General features: G+C 45.9%; 1 pseudogene; it reads left to right on the top strand.

Annotated features, from left to right (window-relative positions):
- Positions 1–677: 677 nt before the first annotated feature.
- Positions 678–15,537, top strand: part of LOC122470015 — a 52,914-nt pseudogene continuing 38,054 nt past the window's right edge.

Below are 15,537 nucleotides of genomic sequence, written 5' to 3'. Positions count from 1 at the left end.
ATTGCCAACTAAAGGAGGTGGTAAGTATTGTTTGGGTGGAAAATTTGACATGATAACAAAGGAAAGAGACTTCTTGTGCAGTTCCAGGATGGCCCCAAATCAAGTCCTTGCACCTAGTTTTAGACGAGATTTGGGCAATGGTGGTCTCATTGGTCTGCTAAGGTGATTGTTTTTAAGGAATTGATTCAGATGCATTCATTCCAATGTGCTAGTTATTAAAAATCACAGCCATTGTGTTAGGGGCTTTCAACAAACAGTCACAAAGTACCGATGAAGTGTTAGGTACCAGAGTCATAAAAGCAGGTACAGGGCTCCAATGTCTGGATTTGCAATCTAATTGGGGGCAAATGCAGTACTGTAACAGGTGCAGGAATAGAGGTATATGGGGCCAAATGACCCAAAGGAAGGAGCTGTCACATCTTTGGAGGTTAATGGGGCAGAAGGGTATCAGGAAAAACTTCACAGAATTAGCACCAACCCTCACAACCACCCCCAAGGTTAAATATCAGTATCCTCATTGTGCAGATCAGAGAAGTTACAAGGCTAGACAAGTTCACACAGCTATGAAGAGTGAGAAAGAGTGAGAATACCAAAGATATTTTCCCTCTGCTTGGTTCATTGGACCTAATTGCACTCAGGTACTAAATCCCAGGGTTTGGGGGAGCTGCAGGCTTCAGTGTAGACATGGCCAAGTCCAAGAAGCACACCACACACAACCATTCACAAAAGATGGCATAGAAATAGCATCAAGAAACCCTGGTCACAAAGATATGACTCTCTTAATGGGGTAGGCCCCCTGAAGAGCATGTGCTTTGCCAAGAAGCACAACAAGAAGGGCCTGAAGAAGATGCAGGCCAACAACACCAAGGCCTTCAGTGCACAAGGCTATCAAGGCCCTCATCAAGCTGAAGGAGGTCAAGCCCAAGATCTCAAAGGGTGGCAGCCACAAGCTCAGTCAACTTGCCTACATCACTCGAGGCTCTGTCTGGCAATGTGAGGATGGAAGTACAGGTGTGACTCCTGGGGCTGGTGTCCTCCTGTGCTATTTGTACAAATAAACCTGTGGCAGGATCTGTCAAACAAAACAAAACAAAACAAAACAAGGGTTTGGATCTGGTTCTCCCTGAAACCCAACACAATGCTCTTCCCCCCAAGAATGCTGCCTTCCTCTTCTTGAATGATCAGCTTTGTTTTGTTTTAACTCTATAGGAATGCTTTAACTGAAACAACGCACCTAGGACAGTCCCTGGCCCAGCAACCAGAGGGAACTTGGCAAGAACTCTGCGTGTTAGTCCCTGTGAGGCCTTGGGAGATCACTTCACCTTCTAGGTTCCTGTTTCCTCACCTAGAAGAAAGGGTGTGGTATAGGGACTAAACTCAGGTGAGGGGCCACAACCTGAGTGCGTCTGGATGTACCATAAGTAAGCATAGGGTAGGGATTTTGGCCTCTGGAAGTGCAATGAACAGTTGCTTCTCAGTTGTTCCCATGGAGGAATGGGGCCAGAGCTTCCAGTTTTTCAAGAAAATCTCTCAAACTTTATTTTTATTTGAAATCTCCTCATTTTTAAGTATCGACAACAAATTCAACTTAAAACAAACAAAGAAACAAAAACACCATGCAGGTCAAACAAAGTTGTGTCCATCACGGGGACCCGTCTGGCCACCAGTGTGCAACATCTGGATTCCATGACATTTGAAGCGTCTTCTAGCTCTAGAATTTGGCAATTAAGTGGAAGTTGCGTGTTTCTTCCTTGTAAAGTGGCAGATACAATAGGAAGAATAAAACCTAGGTGTCTTCTGTCTTTGAGATAATGCTGGTGAAGGCTGAGCCTTATCACAGGTGACAGACATCCTCTAGCTGATGGATTTTTCTCTATCTTTGCAAAAAGCCTGTAGCCAAGCTCCTCCTTTCATGTTTAACACGGCCACCCCACCTCAGGCTCCCATCGGGCTGAAGGCGACCATGTCAGCTGATGACCTTTGTCATCCCCCAGTGCCTTCAGGTATGTAAATGGGGAGATTTACCTTCCAAACTGGGCAGATAAGATATACCGTCACAAAGCAAATATGTGCAGTAAAGTCTCAGTTATAGAGGAAGGTGATGTTCTGGAAATATTTTGTAAAAAAAAAAAATGTAAGTATGAGAAGGGTCATCAGATAATATCAGCTTTTACAGATTGGGGCTGCTCAGAAAGGAGTCTATAAAACACTCTTTACAGAGACTCAAAGGAGTATTGATTTTTTAGGAGCAGAAGGGGTCAAAATTACATCCCTTGCACAACGGCTGCCTCTGCTCCTCCATCCGGACCTTTTAAACAAAGAACAAAGTCAGGAAAAGGCAGAGGGATAGAGCTAGAAAGAGGGACAAAGAGGAAGGCATTGTCTGGTCCCTAAAAACCTTCCCCAGGCCACAGCACTGAGGCAGGGTGAGTCTCTTCAGGAAAACCGGAGCCTGGTTTCATGTTGTGACTGCTGCAGTTGACAGCCACCTCTGGGGACAACGCTTTGTGTCTGTAGAAAGACAGTGGGAAAGGTCACAGCAGGGCAGGCAGTGGTCTGATGAGACTGGCAGCCAAAGATTTCTCAGGTTGGTTCACCTGCTCCTGCAAGTACATAAAATACCCAGAAGTCACCAGACATGTTCATCCTCTGGCAGCATCATGATGAAATTGGCATTGTAGGATCCTGATGGCCTTTATGACTGGAATATGTATGCCTTTTGATCCAGAAGGATAGGCACATAGAAGGGAGAAAAGGGTCATTCTGTCATGCCATTGCAAATGGTGATCCAGCACCAGTGTTCACAGTGTTGGCCTGTGAGAGGCCCCTGGCCTGAGGGGCAGGAGAAGACTTCTTTAGGAAGGAAGCAGGATTTATAAATCAGAAGAAGACCTTTTTTCCTCGGGGTTGCAGCCAGGAAGATATTAGCATGAGTGGTTAAACAAAGAAGACTGGGGTTAGCAACAAAACTGGAGAAGCATGATACCTTAATTCTTGCTACCCACTGGAAGTGAGGAGATTCTATTCTTAGCACTTTCTCCCTTCCAGGTCTGACCAGTTGATAACGAGACCCAATCTGCCTAGAAAAGGATCAAAATATTAGCCTCTTCACCAAAAGTGTAAGGCTGGTTGGGAGAGCCCTGAAGGGCTTCCTTCCTGCCTCCCAAATTGGAAGTGACATTCCCAGAACTGGTCAAGATCCTGGGAAAGTGGAAGAGGAAACATGCTGTAGTTGCGGGTTTAGGGAAGCCAAGAAAAATGGGTTGCATTTCACTGGGGTGATCTTGCTCCTGGAAGATGTGGCTGGACAGATATCAGGCTCCAACTGATCCCATCAACAAGTTCTGAAGAGGTAGAGATGAGACCAAAAGAGTTCCTTCTAATACTGCTCCACAACATGAAAACTTGAGGGATAAGAAGATAAATGTTTCCCCACCCTTCACATGCATGCTTTGGAGCAGAGCTGGGCCCCTGCACAGGTCAGGGCCAACTCAAAAGGCACTGAGCTATAAAGTTAGATACTAGCTGAAAACAAAGCAGGTTCAGTAGGCCAGTCACTCATGCTGCCTACTGACAAGTGAAGTTAACCAACATGACCCTGACAAGCAAAGGGAGCCATGAGAATTTAGGTCTCAGGTGCTAGAAAAGAAACCCAGGAGAGGAAAGATACAAAAGACAAGCGGAAGGGATGGCTGCAGTGGCGCAAAAACCTTCAGCCCTAGCAGAGGTTTCTTTTGAAAGCCCACAGTTTGACCCTTACAAGTGTCTTGGTGGTTCTTTTTCCAAAGACTGAATCTCCAAGCTGCATATCTGAACACGGACCAGGGTGTAGATATGAGGGAGCCCAGAAGTGAAAGACCAGCCTGCGGTGGCCAATGACCAGGGAAGCTGTAAGCATAGAAAGACACGAGCAACAAGGAAGGAGGTAGGAAGATGCATGGGGATCACAGACTGTGGGAAGAATGGGTTGGGACCAGGTGAGAAACCTCTAGAACTGAGAATAGTGAGCTTCATGTGGTGGCTGTAGGGGAAAAATTCTCACCTGGATAACAACTTCCCACACACTGAGCTTCTAAGAATTTCCAGCTAAGAAATAGACTGGACATCAGGGTGAGGTCTTCGGGGCTTGAAGTAGACAAGATCTGACCAAGATGGCAGCCTGGAAGTGCCGAGTACCAAGGAAATGCTCTGGCTGGGGTGGCCTGGAGGCAGATGAGACCTCACATTAAGGAGCCAGTGGCCCTCCATTCCCATTGTCTAATTTTGTGAGTGTGCAGATTCACCTCAGTCTGAACATTAAGGAACACTGGGGAACGTCCATGATGACAGATCATTTCAGGGATGGATAAGATTCAGGGGGAAGCTGGGACTTTTCTTGGCAGAGGTAAGAAGCTTCTATACAACAGCAAGTTCAATTCACTCATGTTTCTCAATGTTGTACAATCTCAATCAGTCAAATCTCCTTGCTAAGACCCTCTCTGTGTACTCTTCCCACCCCTCCCTAACAACCCTTCAAGGCCCAAGCCTAAACCTGAACTAAAGTATTTATAAAAAAGCAATAAGCAAAGTTCAACACTTAAGGTTACATTTACACTTCCATTACCAACCAACAACAGTCTTTCATTGATTAAGTTCTCCTTGTTTGGCCACCAGTCATTGATGGCAGTCACTGAAAGACTGAGGGCCCCTTGTCCATGGAGTGACTCCAGGTTGCTCAGATCTTACACTGGTGCCCACACTCAGGTCAGCGTTTTCTGAACAACTCTACTCTTAGGAAAGCTCAATGCTTACTTCAGGTAGTAAATGATTACCGCAAGAACACCACAGACAGAACCCTAAGAAAACATTTCACCAATGGCCCTGCTGGCTTACAGGGATTAGTCTAATCTTTCCCACCAGCAATTCTGTCTCCTCTGTCTGGGGCTCCTCAGTCAGCCCATGTTCCTGAGCAAACATTGGCCACAGGAAGGAAGGAAGCATATAGGGACTCAGTTGGGTTTGGAAATTGAACATGGTGAAGACATGTTTATTCTGCAAAGACATGTTTATCCCATTCTTTGTTAAAAAAAAGGGGGGGGGATGGGAAATGGGGCTTTACCCTTTTTTGAAACCCAAAACCTCACCTGGGTTTATCCACTCAACAACGGAGTGAGACCCTACAGAAGAAGAGGACTTCCTAATGTCATGCAGCTGGGACAAGTGTCCAGGTCGGATTCCTCAGTCAGCTCTTCAGGTCTATTTTCACCATACCACATGCTCTTGCAAAAGAGAAGCTGGCAACAGAGTGTGCCAACCCCTTCGAAAGTAACAGTGCCTAAAACCAACGCCTTACATAGCTCAGCAAAGAAAAGGCTAGGAGGAGAGGCAAACGTTACCCTGGATCTGAGGATACTGAATACTTTCTAAAAAGTATATAGGTTCATGGGTTTCTCCCTCAGCTTTGAATGACCCAGTGGTCCATTTTATAAACAAAGGTTCAGAGAAGTTAAAAGACTTGCCCAAGGTCACCAGGATAATTATCTGACTGAAGTTGAGTACCCCCAGGTCACCGCTCTCTGCTACACAGTTTTCCCACAACTCATTAATTCATTTAATAGCATGAACTTCTGCTTCTTGTCACCTTTAAAAAAGATTTATGTAGGATGTTTTTTTTTTTAAAATGGTCCCCAGTAATCACTTCTAGATTATCCTTCCAATATATTCTCACATCTGGGACCCAATCTGTGTACAAGACTATGCACTGTAGCATTTTTTAATGATTGGAAACAACCTAACTCTCCATCAATAGGGAATCTTCTTATAAATTATCTGGTGGAGTACTATGCAGTCATTAAAAAGAAGCTTAGGAAAAAGAAGTTATTAAAAATGAAGCAGCTCTACTGAAGGTTGTGTGCTCTTACAAAATGGTTGTGAGATACAATGTTAAGTGGAAAAGTAAGATATAAGACCGTGTGTGAGGCATGCTGTCTTTTTGTGAAGTGTGTGTGTGTGTGTGTATCTTCGCCTATGCAGAATAATTCTGGAAGAATGGTTAGGAAATTGGAAATAGTGGTTGCCTTCCGGGGGCTGATGTCTAACACACACAGTAGGTGCTCAGTGAATACCTGTCATTGGAGGCTCCACTCTGGCCAAGAGTTGCTTATGACCAAGCATGAAATAAAAGTTTATGTATCCAATTATTCTTAATCCCCAAAGTTGACACCGGGGCCCAGGCCAGAATTCCCAGTCTTTATGGAGGGAAAGTCCATCCACAGCAAACATCTTTGCAGCCTGATGCAGCCAGGTGGGTTACGGCAAGCCACGGGAAGAGCAGCCTTGGCTCTTACTTCAAAATGTCAGGAGAAGAAACTCACCAGCCACTTAGCGTCCCACAGGAGTACTTTAAAATGTTTCCTAGACACCATCTACCAGGAAGTAATATTCTTCTCAATAAAAAATAAATGTAAAAGTGGCCCAGACAAAAACCTCAGTAAAAACTCAGACTCCTTCCTCAAAATCACAGGAGAGAGCCAAAATCTAAAATGCCTTCTTTTCCTTGTTAATTTTTAATTTTTTTTTTTTAATCAAAGAAGTATAGTGCCTCATACTGGCAAAACCACTCCCTTCTGAGGCCACAGCTGGATGGCTCATCCTCCTGCATCATCCGCTTGCCCTGAAGCCGGCTGGCTTGGACTCCAACTCCGGGGTCTGTTTTCCAAAATGGCAGCAAGGTACGAACTGAATAAACTAAATATACTAGTGGTGGACACATGGTAAGAACCCAGTGAGATAGATTTTCCAAGAGTTGAATCTTACTAAAATCAAACGAACAACAAAGACTTTAAAACAAACATCATGACAAATAGTACCTTTATGACACTCACTAGGTTCTGGATGCCACTGTGGGCACTTTACCAAAACTAACATGATCTTCCTGACAACCCAAGGAGGTCAGTATTAGGATTGTCTTCCCTTCACAGATGAAGAAACTGAGGCTAGTTATCCCCAGGTGTACATTTAATAAGCAATGGTGCCAGAATTCCAGCCCAGAGTCTGGCTCTAGAATCGTGCTTCCACCCACATGCTGGTGACCAGAGGGAGGTAAGGCGCTGAGACCAGCCAATAAAGAGATGGTTTAAAGTCCAGGCAGTACAGAAATCAGAGGTGATGTGGACCCCCTCCTGCTCCAAACACACCAAAGTCCTGGATAAAATACAGACAGAAATGTTGTAAATTTTGAGACACGTCGAAAAGAAAGAAATAAAACTCCCCAGGTGTCAGAGGCATGGACTATAAAATGGAGCCTCCAAGCACTGGAGAGCCAGGGGGATGTAGGTCCTGGACATGGGTGCTGGTGGCCAGCGCACAAACAGCACACACAGTGTGGAGCCCAAGTTTGCAGATGGGAGACCCTGCCTCTAACAAGCCGTCGGAGGACCTGCCCCCTCCGGGAGGAGAAGATTGGAAAATCTTTCCTGATGGTTCAGGGAAATGGCCAAGAGATGTATCAGGTGCCTGGGCACCAGAGGAGAAATGTCTCCCGTGTGAAGTTGAAATCCCAAAACAGCCTCCCACAGAAGTGAAGTCTGAATGTGAGCTACCGGTGGGAGGCTGGAGCTCCTGGCTGAGGAATTCTTATGAAATCGTTCACAAACCAGGGAGCCCTGGATGCTCCCCGAAGAAGCAAATGCAGACCCCTTAGGGCGACAGGGCTCCGACCGAGAAGACTGACCACCATGGAAGAGAAGTCAAAGCAAAGCAAAAAGCCTTTGGAAGACAGGCGGTCAGCCTGCAGCTCGCAGAAGGGCTCCTTCCCTGCTTTATTTTTTCTTCAGCACACTCATGTGCTGGGTTTTCAATTGCCAACACCCTCTCCCCACCCCCTCTGTCACTGGAATTTAAGCTCCAGTGTTGAGATTGTGTTGTTTCATTGCTCCATCCCCAATGCCTACAATAGTGGCTACTACATCCTAGGCATTCAATGATTTTTTATTGGACATTGCTAAAACCAGGAATGCATGTCGACTATCGCTATGTGTGCAGATAGCGCATGAAACCTGAGTGGTGTGGAATTTAGCAATGTCTGGAGAGAGGGTCCCTCCGGGCAGAGAGAAGGCAAAGGCTGGGAATAGTTGGTGATGCTTCATCCAGCTCTACCCAAAGCAGATTATTTCTTTAAAAAGGCGATCTGAAGGGGTGGCTGGGTGGGTAAGTTGGTTGAGCGTCTGTCCAACTTGGGCTCAGGTCACCATCTCACCATTCATGAGCTCGAGCCCTGCATTGTCTCTGCCGTCAGCACAGAGCCTGCTTCTAATCCTCGGTCACCATCTCTCTCTGCATGCCCCCCTCTCTCTCAAAAATAAAATAAGCATAATAAAATAAAATAAAATGAATGACTAAAGATTTTTTTTTTAATTAAAAAGTAAAAAGTCATCTGAAGCCTTATGGCAAAACATTAACATTTGTTACATCTGGATGGTGGGCACTGTATTCTCTGTGCTTTTCTGTGTGTTTGGAGTATTTCCTAACTTAAAACAAAAATAACTGGAGGAAGGTATTTGGGGAATGAAGGGATGCCTCCAAGCACCCCATGGGGCCTTCAGGCTGTGCCGATCCTACATCTGAATTCAGACCACAGGACTGATTAAGTCCAAGAGCCCCGGGCAGGAGGCCTAGTCTCAGCATTCAGATCTTTTGGTTGCAGAGATGAGCAGCAGAGGGGACCCAGTCTCAGAGAAAGCAACCGCCCCAGGAAAACCCCCCTGGGATGAAGACTGGCTCAGCAGAGGTGGGACTGGGGAGAAGGTTGTTTCACACCTACTTCTGCATGTATTTAAAAAAAAAAAAAAAAAAAAAAGGACTGCTCACAGGTCTCTCTGCAAAACCACAGGAATTTGATTAACGACACCAGCTACCAATGTATTTTGCAAGGTTAGGGATTTCCGTAGGGTCTGAGACCGAGTTGGCCCCAGGATCTGTTCCATCCAGAGAAGCCAGGGCCCTGGATCCCTCCTCCCTGTGGAGACTGGCCCCTTGCAAGCCTGGGAAAGCACACCCCCTACCGGGCACCTTCTAAGGCCTGGTCACCCCTGGGGTGAGGGACCATGACTGGCTTGCCAGCTGGCCACCTGACCAGTGCTCAAGCCCCACACACTAGCTCAAGTGCTCAATCAGAAGCAGCTAGAAGCCAAAGCCCTCTGGGGGTATGAATGTCCCCCCCCCCCCCACCCCCACTCAAACGGAGCCCATCAGTCCTGTTGATCTTTCTGGGCCTTAATGAATTATTTTATTTGTTTTGCAAATGATCACTTGCCTGCTGGTTCTGCAAGCCAAGAAAACCCTTGCTAAGTGTTTCTGTCCCTCAAGCACCTGGCAAGGTAGTCTAGGAGTCTGAGTGGTGACTCAGTAAGAAGTAGCCAATAGAGGGGCGCCTGGGTGGCGCAGTCGGTTAAGCGTCCGACTTCAGCCAGGTCACGATCTCGCGGTCTGTGAGTTCGAGCCCCGGTCTGTGAGTTTGAGCCCCGCGTCAGGCTCTGGGCTGATGGCTCGGAGCCTGGAGCCTGTTTCCAATTCTGTGTCTCCCTCTCTCTCTGCCCCTCCCCTGTTCATGCTCTGTTTCTCTCTGTCCCAAAATAAATAAAAAACGTTGAAAAAAAATTAAAAAAAAAAAATAAAATAAAATAAAAAAAGAAGTAGCCAATAGAAACACACAACGCAAGCCACACACGTCAGCCACGAACGCAACTTTAGTTTTTCTAGTGGACACATTAATAAAAGTACCAAAAAAGCAAGTGACATTAATGTTTTTAATTAATAGATTTTATTTTTGGGAGCAGTTTTAGATTTACGGAAAAATTAAGCAGTAATACAGGGCTCCCATATATCTTTACCACCACCACACGCCCCACCCTCCCACTACACACACACAAATTTCCCCTACATTTTGCAGTAGTGTGGAAAATTTGTTACACTCGATGAGCCAATGTTGATGTATTACTGTTAACACCCATGGTTTACATTAGGGTTCACTCTTTGCGTTGTATAGAAAACAGAGCACATAGGTTTTGACAAATGTATAAATGATTAGATCACCTTCATAATATCATACAGAATAGTTTCACTGCCCTAAAAATTCTCCTGTGTTCCACCCATTCACCCCTTCCTCCCTCTCCCTGACTCCATCCCCACTCACCTTTTTAATGTTCCCATAGATTGGCTTTTTCCAGATATAACTGAAATCTTATAGTTATATAGTTTCTCAGTTTAGCTTCTTTCACTTGGTAATATGCATTTAAGCCTCCTCCGTGTCTTTTCATGGCTTGATAGCTCACTTCTTTTTAGCATTGAATAATATTCCATTGTATGTAAGGACATCTTGGTTGTGAAATTAATTTAATAGTATATTTTATTTAACTGAATATATCTAACATACCATTTCAATAAGTAATCAATATTTTAAAGTGATTCATGGATATTTTATATTTGCTTTCATACCAAGTCTTCAAAACCCAGTGTGCATTTTATATTTACAGCACATCTCAATCTGGTTAGCCACCTTTCAAGGGCTCGGAGCCATGGGTGGCTAGTGACTCCTGTATTAGACAACACAGATCTAAAGAAAGAGAAATATAGCCCCAACCTTGGGAGGTTTATAATTTCATTAGACGAGAAAGAACATTCCTTCTTTTAAGCCCCCAGTGACTTGAGAATTGCATGCAACCCTCTCAGACAGACACAAATATGTTTGAAATTTTGCTAATTTCTTGCTTGGACTTTGTTTCACCATTTTCTATGGAAAAGAGTTTTTATGATAGTTTTTTTATGATAGGCCCCCCCCTCGCGCCCCCCCCCCCCATTTGAACCACATCTTAGGTAGCTGCTTGCATGATATAGGAACAACCAAGCAAGTACAAGTAATATCTCCCCCCACCCCAGCACCCTGGGAAGTTTCCACATTTCTCTTATAGATTTTTCACATTTTTAAAAAAATTTTTTTTTCAACGTTTATTTATTTTTGGGACAGAGAGAGACAGAGCATGAACGGGGGAGGGGCAGAAAGAGAGGGAGACACAGAATCAGAAACAGGCTCCAGGCTCTGAGCCATCAGCCCAGAGCCCGATGCAGGGCTCGAACTCCCGGACCGCGAGATTGTGACCTGGCTGAAGTCGGACGCTTAACCGACTGCGCCACCCAGGCGCCCCTAGATTTTTCACATTTAAAGTTGTTTTAGTCAACAGGTACTAACTGAATATCCAATGCAACAGTTTTCAAAGTATGGCTCCAGACCCATGGGATGCTTTCCAGGGTCCACAGTGGCAAAACTATTTGCTTAGTATTGCTAGACTTTATCTGCCTTTCTCATTCTCTTTCTCTCTTGAGTAGAGAGCACAGTAGAGTTTTGCAGAGAATCCATGTTGGGGGTTGATGCAAGATCGAATACAGAAGCAGATGTGGGAATCTGGCTTTTCACTATCACACAACATATCGAAGAGATTTACAAAAATGTAAAGCAGTGCCAGTCTTCTCGCTAAATTTAAATCAAATCACTCCTCTTGCTACACTTCTTTGTATCAGAAAATATAGCTATTTTTCATAAAAATATAGTTTATGTTAATAGGTTCTAAATTATTGTTCTAAATAAATTAATTCGTTGTTTCACTTTTTCATTTTAGTTTCTAATGGGTTAAATATGTTACATATAACCAACCTCAAAAAAAAAACCAAACAACTCTTTGGAGTCCTCAATACTTTTAAGAATGTGAAAGTCAGGGCGCCTGGGTGGCTCAGTCGGTTGAGCGTCCAACTTCAGCCCAGGTCATGATCTCGCGGTCCGTGGGTTCGAGCCCCACGTTGGGCTCTGTGCTGACAGCTCGGAGCCTGAAGCCTGTTTCGAATTCTGTGTCTCCCTCTCTCTCTGACCCTCCCCTGTTCATGCTCTGTCTCTCTCTGTCTCAAAAATAAATAAACATTAAAAAAAAATTAAAAAAAAAAAGAATGTGAAAGTCTTCTGAGACCAACAAGTTTGAGAAGCTCTGTTCTAGTGCATACTAAGCTTGAGGAAACCGAGATAAGTGAACTTGTAACTCAATGAGGCAAGCCATCCAAGAGGCCCACCACCCATAGCTCTTTCCCCCTCTATGTGGCATGCTATGATTCTGTATGGGGGCCACTCACATATAGGTAACGTGAAAGGAAGGTGTCCTGCCTCAAGAGCCTGATAACTGAGAGATCAGGTCATTTACTCGATATTTTACTCGATTCAAAGTACAATCAGGATATTCAAACCAGGATATTTTACTCGATTCAAAAGGAACATGCAGTTCGTGATTATGCTGTTACAGTCATACTGAGACAGTCATAGGCAGATCAGTATCTACCGTAACCCTACAGAAAAGTTTATTTGTGCTCGTGAAAATAACTGGAAATACAGGTTGGGAACATCTCTGTGGGCGGGAGAAAGACATTTGGCTGCTATACATTATGTGGGCAAGGATCCTGAGGACTTAGGGGAGGGATGGCTGGGATGAGGCCCAGAGAGGGGAGTTCTAGCCAAAGAGTGAGTGGAGGCAAGAAAGAAGTAGGACATCCCCTTAGCTGGGCCTGCCATCCTTGGGGTCAGGCTCTCCTGAATCCTGGTACAGCCAGGCCCTTTCCAGCTAATTGTCCTTTACTAACAATTGAAAAAAAGAACAAACAAAAATGCCTCTGGGTTACACAGTGGAAGGATGTTGGACAAAGGGGACTAATTTTAAGAATTTTTGCAGGTACCAGGTGAACAGAAAAGGACCCCCTCTTCATGTGGACTCAACCGCCTCATCACCCTCCAAGAGGAGGAGGGTAAGTCTATCCCATTGATTGGGCTGTCATTCTATTTCATTACTTTGCAAGCTTCTAAGTTAACTTCAGAGATGCCCTGGCAAGTGGAGTTTTAGAAATGTCACGTATTTTTATTGTCCTGAAGTGAGCAGGAGCGAGTTGTTGTCAAATGGAGAAATAAGAAGCACCGTTTCCAGATTTGTCCCAGGAAGTTGACAGCTTTTGACAAAGAATACAGATGATGCCACCTCCCATCAGCTGAGTACCATATGCCTCAGCATCATCCGAACCAGGCATGGAAATGAGCTCAGAGCCCAGCTGTTTGCAGCTGACCAACTGCATTTACTCTGCTCCCAGAGGTGCAATGTCTCGGGAGGGCCCAGGGACAGATCGACACCCCATCTCAAGTTTTGGCCAGCTCTAAACTGCCGGCCAGGAGACCTGGGATCCAAGCCCATCTCAGTCACTGCTTGGCTGTGGGTCTTGCCTTTTAATTTACATTTTTTGCATCAGACAATTGTAGATAATAGTCTTTCTAGGATCTGGTGATGATTACAGGTGAGTTGGTCGAAGTGTTTGGAAGCTATCAATAATGTAAGGCAGTACTGTGTGTATTACATACAAAATAAACCCTGCGGCAGAGATTTCCTAAAAGCCAGCAGAATGTCGAATAATGATTTGGTCACTATTTAGGAAACGATCTCCATTCTTTTAATGGCCACAGGAGATTAAAAAAGAAGGAAGAGAGGGAGGAAGGGAAGGCGGAGGAAGAGTGTGAAGATAAAATTAGGCAGACAAGATTGGTTCCCTCAACTCGGAATTCAATCCTGTCATCTCCTTGACAACTGGCCCTGCCGAGGGACAGGGGGCAGAGGTCAGGTCCCAGGGGTCCACCTGCCTCAGCAGAAATCCAAGCCTGGGGCCTGCCTGGTCCGGCAAACTGGAAAACCTGAAGTGGGAAGATCCTGGCCAGCCTGCATGCGGCCGCCTCCCCCTCGTCTGACTGTGGGAAGAGCCGGATGCACAGAGCTACTGCCTCCTGGGGGCCCTGGGCTGGGAGGAGGCATCCACATGTGAGCCTGTACAGGCCCCGCTAAGATTATCAGGAAATTCTGTCCTGGACTCGGAGTCTAGAGAACCTTCCCCGAGCTCTGTCCTCTGAGAAACAATGGCATTGGTGCCCTCTCCCCTTCCGCATCAGTCAGAGAAATGATGCTACGCAGCCCCGGCAGTGCTATGACCAGTGGCAGCTCCTGTGACCCTCCCCACTCTGGGCCTGGTCTCCGGTGGGCAGGGCTGGGTCTCAAGGTGACCGTCCAGCCCCGGTCTGGGCAGCTGTGTATAAGCTTCCTCAGGCTGGCGAGCAGTGTTCAGAGCCACAGTTAGACCGGAGCGTCATCATTGCTCCCCTCTCTGCAGCATCCAACTTTCCTTTTTATTCTGATTAAATCATCTGGAGTACGCTTACATTACAGAGTCAACTCCAAAGTTTGCAGGAACTTTTAAGGAAAAACCTCAAAGAAACTTCGCACTTGCTAGGCCGTATGGCTTGATCCCAGAACGCACAAGCTCGCTCCCTGCTGCCTTTAGGATGTTTTGTGGGGAAAAAATGTGAAAATGGCAGGTCTGATGTGTTGCCTTTCTCGTGAATACTTGCTTTTTAAGAGGACTGCGGGGAGAAGAGCACATAAACCTCCCTGGAATGAAATTAGAGAGAAAGAAGTGAAATGATGGTTGAACCTTAGATACTGGAGATCAGGCAGTGCCGGGAGTAGCAGGAATTTGGGGCCCCTCTACTCATGCCATGCAGACAAATAATAATGAAATAGTAGCTACGATTTGTTGGGCACCTGCCAGACAGATACAGCATCTGCTGATAGGTATCGTCATCCCACCTTATCAATGACAAAACTGACCCTCAGAGCCATTAAGCCACCCACCTAGCAGGTAAGATTTGCATTCAGGTTGCCAGGGCCCTGTTTCCCGCTACCACAAAGGGGCCCTTCTCAGGAGTGAGACCTGGCTGTCGACAGAAGACTCACCCAGAAAAAGAGTGACAAGACAAATCAGCCTCTGTCCCCAAGAGCCCCCAGGTGAGAAATGGCCCTTTGAGACAGGAACTCCAGGGCAAATCAGGAAGGTCAGGCGGGCGAAGCCCACAGGAAGCTAATCCCCAGTGAGGGCGGGGTCTGGACTGGCATCCTTAAGTGAATTCTCTTGCTTTTGTGGCTTCCCACTAACCTGCTTACTGTCAACAGAGTGGCCGCTCCTATTTGTTAAGGTCCAGAAACAGGCCATGATTAGGTTTCCGGCCAGTCATATACATTATACCTGGATTATATCTGGGTTAATCGTCCAAAGCTGGGTAAACGTTCTTCCCTCTGTGATGGGCCCTGTGCGCTCCGAAGTCTGAACCCGTCTTTCCGACAGACTTGGCCCGGGTGAGTTGTAAGGGGCAGGGGGACTTCTGTCGGACACCTAGTCCATGGCACCAGAGAGAATGGGCAGTAATTAGAAGAACAGCCCAGCAATTGCACCTTTCTAAAACAACTGCCTGGACAAACTAGCCTTTTGGAAAAACAAATGGCAGGAAAAATAAAGAGGGTGATGTCCTGGCACCGGGCTCCCCTGAGTGGAAGCCCCCAGACCCTCACTGTCCTGACTCTACCAGGCTGGATGTACTGTCCCACCCTGTGTCTCTTCCAAGAGCCAGTTACAACCCTTCCAAATCTCTCTTGAGTC

The sequence above is a fragment of the Prionailurus bengalensis genome, chromosome D3, assembly GCF_016509475.1.
Source record: "Prionailurus bengalensis isolate Pbe53 chromosome D3, Fcat_Pben_1.1_paternal_pri, whole genome shotgun sequence".
Lineage (NCBI taxonomy): Eukaryota > Metazoa > Chordata > Mammalia > Carnivora > Felidae > Prionailurus > Prionailurus bengalensis.
This window is presented reverse-complemented; position numbering and strand designations above follow the sequence as displayed.